Source organism: Varanus komodoensis, unplaced genomic scaffold, assembly GCF_004798865.1.
Source record: "Varanus komodoensis strain SLA01 unplaced genomic scaffold, ASM479886v1 scaffold133, whole genome shotgun sequence".
NCBI classification, from domain to species: Eukaryota; Metazoa; Chordata; class Lepidosauria; order Squamata; family Varanidae; genus Varanus; species Varanus komodoensis.
The window spans coordinates 23,533-32,555 of NW_025335384.1; the positions used below are offsets into that span (position 1 = coordinate 23,533).

Here is a 9,023-nt window from a genome sequence, read left to right on the forward strand (position 1 = left end):
AGTATCATGTTGAGGGTTATGATGCCTGCATATTTATTTTCTACTTGCCTCAACCAAAGGAGCAATCCCTTCCCCTTTAATGAAGCATTGCCTTGGTTTTGCTAATTGCACATATCTATAAAGTCTTGGGAGTATGCATTTTTTCTGCCTAACCATTGTACACAGATGAAATGAATATTTCTTAAAAGACATTTGAAATGCACTTAAGGGAGAAAATCCATCTCCACTGGATTCTGGGAATATATCTATATGTGTGTTCTGCAAGACATTATGTTTCACTGTCTACTGATATAGAAGATTGTCTAAGGAAGTTTCTTTGTTGTCTTAGCTTAAGTATATTAACAGACTCCTTGGTTGGCATACCTTCATACAGTTTTATCTCCTAATTGAGTTCTCTGATGTGAAATATGGCTTGATTGTAAATGAATCTCATTCCATACTCGAATTATTTCTATCATTTCTCATCTATACAAGTTATTATATGAAGTGAGCTACATTATTTTCTACATTCCAAGCAGGTTTACTCATTCTCCCGTGATTAAATGCAAGGTTTTCGTTTACTAAGCCCCAAGCAATTCTACGCTTTCTCCCCTGAGTGAACTCTTTGATGAGAAGTAAGATTTGTCTTCTTTCTGAAGTTCTTTCCACATTCTAAACAATGATATGGTTTCTCCCCTGAGTGTATTCTTTGATGAGAAGTGAGAGTTGTCTTTTTTCTGAAGCTATTTCCACATTCTAAACAATGATATGGTTTCTCCCCTGAGTGTATTCTTTGATGAGAAGTGAGATTTGTCTTCTTTATGAAGCTCTTTCCACACTCCAAACAATGATGCGGCTTCTCTCCTGTGTGAGTTTTTTCATGCTGAGTGAGGGTTATCTTATGACTGAAACTCTTTCCGCACTCTGAACACTGATATGGTTTCTCTCCTGTGTGAGTTCTTCCATGTTGAGTGAGCGTTACCTTCTGACTGAAGCTCTTTCCACACTCTAAACAATGATATGGTTTCTCCCCTGTGTGTGTTCGTTGATGAGAGGTGAGAGCTATCTTCTGATTGAAGTTCTTTCCACACTCCAAACAATGAAAGGGTCTCTCCCCTGTGTGAGTTCTTTGATGAGAAGTGAGATGTGTCTTCCGACTGAAGCTCTTTTCACACTCCAAGCATTTATATGGTTTCTCCCCTGTGTGAGTTCTCTGATGAGAAGTGAGAGTCACCTTCTGACTGAAGCTTCTTCCACACTCAAAACAATGATACGGTTTCTCGCCTGTGTGAATTCTTCTATGAGCAGTGAGATTTATTTTCTGACTGAAACTTTTTCCGCATTCCAAACACTGATGTGGTTTCTCCCCTGTGTGAAAACTTCGATGAGAAATAAGAGTTATCTTATGAGTGAAGCTCTTTCCACACTCTAGACACTGATATGGTTTCTCCCCTGTGTGAGTTCTTTGATGCTGAGTGAGAGTTATCTTCTGACTGAAACTCTTTCCACACTCTGAGCATACATACGGTTTCTCCCCTGTGTGGGTTCTCTGATGAGAAGTGAGAGATATTTTACGACTGAAGCTCTTTTCGCACTCTAGGCATTTATATGGTTTCTCCCCCGTGTGAGTTCTTTCATGACGACTGAGATGTATTTTCTTACCAAAACTCTTTCCACACTCCACGCATTTATATGGTTTCTTCAGTGTGTGTATTTTACAATGGCCTTTATTGTTTGATTCAGAATCAAAAGTTTTCCTAAGTAAATGCCATTTATTTTCCTGTCTTTTACGTATTTCTTCTAGGATTGTGATATCATTTTCACCATTCCCCTGTGAAGCAAAGGAATTATTGACCCTATATGTATTTGCTTCACTTCTGCTTCTCTGATCTTCACTGTTTTTACGTTTTTCTCTTTGCAGTGACATCCCACCGGGTTCTCTTTCATGCTCTACTTCCCAGCAGTCACGTTCTAGAATAAAGAGAAGGAATCAGTAAGCAATTTAGCAACAGAAGCTGAAATAACTGAATACCCTCAAATAAGATTTGTGATTAAAGACCTCAGTATACTTAGATGAGATGCAGTTCTTTACTGCCTCTGTTGTTCAGCATCCACTGACTCCCAGTGTAGTACAAGGTATTTGACGGAGACCGTGGAAATCTGACTTCATCTTCATTTGCCTGTTATGGCCCAGGCCCAATTCAAAGTTTTTATGCATTTATTTATCTACCGATTTATATCCTGCCTTTTTCCAACAAAGGGCTCAAGGCAGCTTACATCATCTCTCCTCCTCCGTCTTATCCCCACAACAACAACCCTGCGAAGTAGGTTGGGCTGAGAGTCTGTGGCTGGCCCAAAGCCACCCAGTTGGCTCCATGGCTGAGCGGGGACTAGAACCCAGATCGCCTGAGTCCCAGTCCCACGCTCTTAACCACTACACCACACTGGCTCTCTGATGTTAACATACAAAGCCCTAAATGGCTTGGGGCCAGGATCTCTGAAGGAACACCTGTCTCCTTATATCCCTACCAGAACACTGAGATCATCAGCCCTTCTCTGTGAGCCACCTCTAACAAAGTGAATGGGGAGACGGCTAGGACAAGGGCCATCTGTTCCTGCTTTCCTTCTCCCTGGAACACTTTCCCTACTGAAGCTGCTTGGCACCTTCGCTACTTAGTTTCCACTGCCAGATTAAGACTTTTTAATCAACATGTTTTTTGGAAGATATTATTCAAGATCATTGCAGACGGGGACTGCAGCCAAGAAATTAAAAGACGCTTGCTCCTTGGAAGGAAAGCTACAACAAATCTAGACAGCATACTAAAAAGCAGAGACATCACCCTGCCAACAAAAGTGCATGTGGTCAAGGCTATGGTTTTCCCAGTTGCAATGTATGGCTGTGAAAGTTGGACCATAAGGAAGGCTGAGCACCGAAGGACTGAGGCCTTTGACTTGTGGTCCTGGTGGAGACTCCTGCGAATCCCTTGGACAGCAAGGCGATTAAACCAGTCAGTCCTAGAGGAGATCAACCCTGACTGCTCTTTAGAAGGCCAGATCCTGAAGATGAAACTCAAATACTTTGGCTACCTAATGAGAAGGAAGGACTCCCTGGAGAAGAGCCTAATGCTGGGAACAATGGATGGCAAAAGAAGAAGGGGACGTCAGAGAATGAGGTTGTTAGATGGAGTCACTGAAGCAGTTGGTGAGAGCTTGAGTGGACTCCGGGGGATGGCGGAGGACAGGAAGGCCTGGAGCAGCGTTGTCCATGGGGTCACGATGGGTCAGGTGCGACTTTGCAACTAGCAAATGTATGTTGGTTTCTTTTTGAACATCACCTCTTGAGGCCTATGTCTTCAAAGGCAGCCAGGACAAAAAGATGGCAACCTTCTCTTCCTAATCATGATTGCATCCAAAACCTGATTTTATTATTAAGAAGGAAAAGGGGGAGCCTTACCAAGAGAGGCCATGATCCCAAGGTTCTCCTCCATGATCTGGCTGTGCAGGGCTCTCTGGCCAGGATCCAGCAGGGCCCACTCCTCCTCCGTGAAGCACACGGCGACCTCCTCAAAGGTCACCAGACCCTGGATGAAACACGGAAATATTCTCTTCTCAGCCATGACACAGAGTGAGCTGGCTGGGCATCATACTGTAGGATTTCAACGTGTTTTCCCCGCAAACCAGTGGCTGGGGGATCGAGAGCGAGAAGCAGCCCTGCCCTGTCCCCCCTGCACCATCCTGCCTGCGGACGCCTCCAGTGGCTTCACACGGAAGACCCTTGTAACCGCAAGGAGCTCGTGTTGACAGTCCCGCCACCCTATGCCCAGGGTCAGGCAAAAGCCAAGCGCCATTTGGGGAGCGCTGCTTTAAGAATCAATTCAAATCAAGCACCAGTGTGACATGAGAGACTGGAGCGGATGACAAGTGCCAGATAATCACATCAGCTACCTTGTCACCATCCCCACTCTCACCCACAATTAACACCAGGTGTATCTAAAGGAATGCTTGCGTCCATTTATGCCCTCCCGCCCCTTGAGATCAGCAACAGAGGCCCTTCTCCGGGAACCCTCTGTGAATGATATTAGGAGGGTGAGTACCCGGAGGAGGGCTTTCTCTGAGGTGGCGCCCCACCTATGGAATGCGCTCCCCAGAGAGGTCCGCCTGGCGCCATCTTTATTTGTTTTTCGGCGCCAGGCTAAGACCTTTTTATTTAAAACTTATTTTAAGTGTTAATTTATTATGTAGGATTTTTAAAAAATTTAAGCCGAGATGCACCGGGTTTTAATATTTTTAGTGTATAACTTTGTTTTTGTATAATTTTGTATGTTTTTGTTGTGAGCCACCCCGAGGCTTTGTTGCGATGGGGGGCATAGAAATTTTCTAAATAAATAAATTAAATTAAATTAAATTAAATTAAAAAAAGGGAGAATCTCATTGTTGGCAGGGCCTCAGCTCAGGCTTGACTGCAGAAGCGGTGCTGGGCAAACCGGCCACAGGATTTCGGGGCAGAAGGGGCAGGCTGAAGGGCGTCATAAGCACATCCTCTATCTGTCTAAATAAATTCCTTTTTCTTTCCACGCTATCGTGTTCATTGCTTTTCACATCCAAAGGAATCACAGCTTCCCAGAAGCCACCTGGCCAGCCAAGGGTCCGATCCAGCAGGGTTTTGCTCAATATCTTAGCTCTGCCAAAATGAAAGGGAAGGAGAGAGACGTGCTCTGTCCCGGGTTGGGGGCCCTGTGGCTGCCCCCCCCCCCCCCGCCATGAGTCCAGGGCTCCTGCTTCCTACCTGAGCTGGTTCCATTTGATCACAGAGCAGCAGAAAAAGGACCGTGCTCATTGCGGGCACCATTCCCACCCCTGCAGGAGACAAAAGTGGTGGTAAGTGAAAAGAATTTCCCGGGAATCGGCCTGTCCGGTTAAAATCCGCCGAGAGCGGATCAAGCCCGGTGGGGCATTCTGCATCTGCACGAGGCTGCTGAGGGGATCACCTGGTGTTTTGGGGCGCGCTGCTGCAAGTGCAGTGATGACACCCCATAGCCCCATCTATTTTATTTATTTATTTTTCGATTTATATCCTGCCTTTTTCCTAAGGGCTCAAGGCAGCTTACATCCCCTCCTCCATCTTATCCCCACAACAACCCTGTGAGGTAGGTTGGGCTGAGAGTCTGTGACTGGCCCAAAGTCACCCAGTTGACTCCATGGCTGAGCGGGGACGAGAACCCAGATCGCCCGAGTCCCAGTCCCATGCTCTTAACCACTGCACCACACTGGCTCTCCTTTTGATCTCCATCAGGCAAGGCTGTGGATGGGCAGAATTGGTGCTTGGCCGCAACCACGGGCTGGATGAGGGTTAAGAAGATCCAGCTGTGTCCAGGTGCCACCCATCTGGAGCTGCTCAGCCTGTTCTGGAAGGGGCTGCACCCCCCACCCCCGGAAGTAGCAGGCTCATAGCTTGGGGGTCCTTCAGGACCGACTTGAGGTCCAGGTGACCTTGGTGACTCATTGTAGCTTCTACCTGCTTTAGCTGGTGGCTCAGTGAGGCCCCTACCTGTACAAGGAGAGCCTGGATTTCATAACCTCCCAGTTAGACTACTACAATGCCCTTCACACGGGACTACCCTTGGACTCTTCAGAAGCTGCAGCTTGTGCAAATTGCAGCAGTCTAACTAATAACCGGGACCAGAAGCTCTGACGATCTAAGACGCAATCCGGTGTGTCCACACTGGCTGCCTGCATGCTTCCAAACCCAGTTCAAGGTGCTGGTTTTGACCTACAAAGCCCGACACAGCTTAGAAGCGCCATACCTGATGGAGCACTTCTGCCAACCAGGATCGACCCAGTTCCCACAACTGACACCTGATACCTTCCCCTGACTGCCACCTCCAAGGGAGGCTCAGAGGGTGGCAGTGAGAGAGGGGCCCTTCTCGGTGGTGGCCCCAATCGCTCCACCATGGCTTACCTGACGCCAGAGGCAGGTTAAGACTGCGCTCTACTCTCAGCTGTTTAATAACATATTATGGACCGTGTTAGGTGCCCTAACAGATCGCGTTTTGACTGAAATGGTTTTAGTTCTTTAACCTGTTCTGAATTCTGTATATTGGAATTGCATGTTGTATTTTATCGCATGCTGCATTTTGTATTTGTATTTCAGTAACAGCTATTTTCACTATTTCCTTGTGCTATGAATTGCTGTGAGCTGCCCACAGAGCTTCAGCCACTGGGTACTATAGAGAGATACACAGACAGATCGATAGAGTTATTATTCCCTTGAACTGTATTTCCAATTTTATTCCTGTTCCATAGGAAAAAAATACATCTTTTCCTTTGTGCTGTGGGCACCAAAGCTTCCATTTTACAAAGCTTTCAAGTTTGCAGAATTAAAACACATATTTGAACTGTGGCAAAGAATGTAGAAAGAAGTCTAATTCCCCTCTCATATTAAGGACCTCTTGCACAATTCAGGAACTGAAACACCTCTCCCTTCCCCAATTAACCCTTACCCTGCAAGGCGGCGCATCTGTCCCCCTCCTGCTGGAGTCCCGCTTGGGGCGTTCTCTGCCTGGCATCTGCTGGAGCCGCCTCGGCTGCAGGGAAAAGAGCTCCACTCTTCGCCTGAAAGAGCAGGGAGGAACCAGGACTCGCGATGAGCAGCAGGGTTCGGAAGGATGCATGCAAGGGAAAAAGGCTGGGGTGAGGAACGGGACATCTCTCTTTGGGCAAGCTCCAGAACAGGTGAGACCATCAGGAGAGAGTTTGAGCATCTCCCATTCTGGCCCCCTTGGATGAAACGCCCTCACCTGCTGCTGCTGCTGCTCCTGCCTCCTGTCCTCGGCCTGGCTCAGGAGGAAGCCCTCCGCCAGGGCCACCGCCTGGCAGCACGTCTCCGCTCCGCATTCCCTCACCCAGCTGGCCATCTCCGCCGGCAGGATGGCCAGGAACTGCTCCAGGATCACCAGGTCCAGCATTTGGGTTTTGGTGTGTCGCTCCGGCTTCAGCCACTGACGGGACAGATGGTGGAGCTGGTTGCACACTTCACGGGGTCCCTCCATTTCCTGGTAGCGGAACTGCCTGAAACGCTGGAGCTGCACATGCAGGTTCACCATGTCCTCACCCAGGACCTTCTGCACTGCTCTTTCCCAGCATTCCTCTTGGCTCCTCATCTTCAGGTCCTCCGGATCTCTTCCTGTTTCAGGGCCAGCTGAGTCTTGCTCCGCCATCTTTGATCTGTGTTCCAAAAACCCTGAAAAGGAGCCAAATAAAACTTTTTCCTCTTCCGTATTTGGGCAAAGATTTCTTAGGAAGAACAGCTAGGATGGCTCTGTAAAAGCAAGATAGTGTTCTGTTCAAGCATTATTAGACTGCCAGGACAAGAAAAAATGTTCTGGACTCTAGCTAGTAAGCTGGTCCTGAAGGAAAAGCTGGTAAAGCCAAAGAGAAACCGGGACTTGAGGAATATCCTTCATCTAAGAGCCACTGACCAGTCTTTCTCTTGCTTTAGAATCAGAAGATGTTTCTCCCTTCCTCATGTCCCTCCCTAACTATTTATTACCTTAATTCCTCTCTTAGTCTACCAGAGGAGCTCCAGCCACACTCCTCCTCACATAACTTCACCAGCTCCTTTCTTCTGTTTAAGCCCCCCCCCCCTCATATTAAACTAGCTCAGAATTGGGTTCAGTTAAGGCAGTCAGTCATTTAAAGCCACCTCTGTTGATTACACATGGGCACTTTTAAAGCTCGACATATTCATCAGCCAAACTTGCATTGTTGTTGCTGTGCGCTGTCAAGTCATCTCTGACTTATGGCACCCTCATAAATGAAAGCCCCCTAAAACATCCTGCAGTCGACAGCCCAGCTCCACTCTTCTAAATCCCAGGTTGTGGCTTTCTTTACGGAAAGGATCCCTCTCCTAGTTGGTCTTCCTTTTCTTCACAGCCTTTCAGGAAACTACCCTGAGTGCCTCCCCCCGTCCTCCCCGCAGTCTTTCATGGAATCCCCTCTCAGGGATCCCCAAAGCAGCGCCTGGGGGGGGGGGGAGCCTCGTCTTCTCCTGCCCACCTTTGTCCGCTGCTGCTGCTGCTGCTGTCATTTCAGCGCCGCAACAGAGAAAGAAGGGAGCGGCTCAGCCTCGTGCAGAACTGCATCACGGGACCCACATTTGCATGGGAGGGAGCGGTGCCCGATTAATATGGGATGGGTTGTAGTCATGCAGAACACTTAATCAATGGATCCGTTTGATGCATCGATCTCGAGCTGCAGCTCACTGCTACGTCCCTCCACCCACGCGGCCGAATCGAAGTGGACTCCTGGTCTGCAGAATGCAGACACGCCACGGAGAGGGGGCGGGGGGGCCCCAAGCGGATCAGCCACATAAGGCACCTCCCTATGGGGTGCAATGGTGGAAGCATCCCGTTCCCGCCCCCTGACACGAAATAAGACCCCCCGCCGACATCTCCTTCCCCCACGCACACGTACCGGGCTCTTCCCCGCCCCCCCCCCCACTCTCCTGCCCCCCTTGCAGCGCAGGGACTCCCTGCCACCCGAATGCAATGTGCGGGGGGGGGGGGGTCACCAGATCTCACAAAAAGGCAAGCGCTGCAGCCCCCGGAGCCCGCTCCAAGTCCCTTTCCTCTGCAGGGAGAAGGCGGGACAGGAAGGGCCTGGGGGGAGCGCATTTCCTGCGGAGGACGCGGCTCCTCCTTCTCCCCCCATCCCCTTCCTCTCTAGGAATCGGGCTGGTCTCCTCTGAACGTCGGAAAGCGGAGCGGCGGGGCTTCCCTCCGCAGCTCTGCAGACGGGCCCGCGGGAGCTCCGTGCATCGCCCTGCGCTGGCTTCGGGAGCGAGTTCCCTTCGCTGCGCTGGACGTTTTCGCTTCGTGCAGCGCCTCTTTTGGTTTTGGTTGTCACGCTTGGCTCTCTGTTTAGAGGCTTTTCTTGCCAGGAGGCTCCGAAGTGGAGCGAGGCTGCAACAAGGCAGCCCGGATCGCGGAAATGTTGGAAGAATCGGAGGGAACGTGCCCCTTCCCTTTGCCTCTGGTCCGTGCAAA

The 9,023-nt window shown here is 49.2% G+C and overlaps 1 pseudogene; it reads right to left on the reverse strand.

Moving 5' to 3' along the window:
- Window positions 1–538: 538 nt before the first annotated feature.
- Window positions 539–8,305, reverse strand: LOC123019659 (annotated as a pseudogene).
- Window positions 8,306–9,023: the final 718 nt, after the last annotated feature.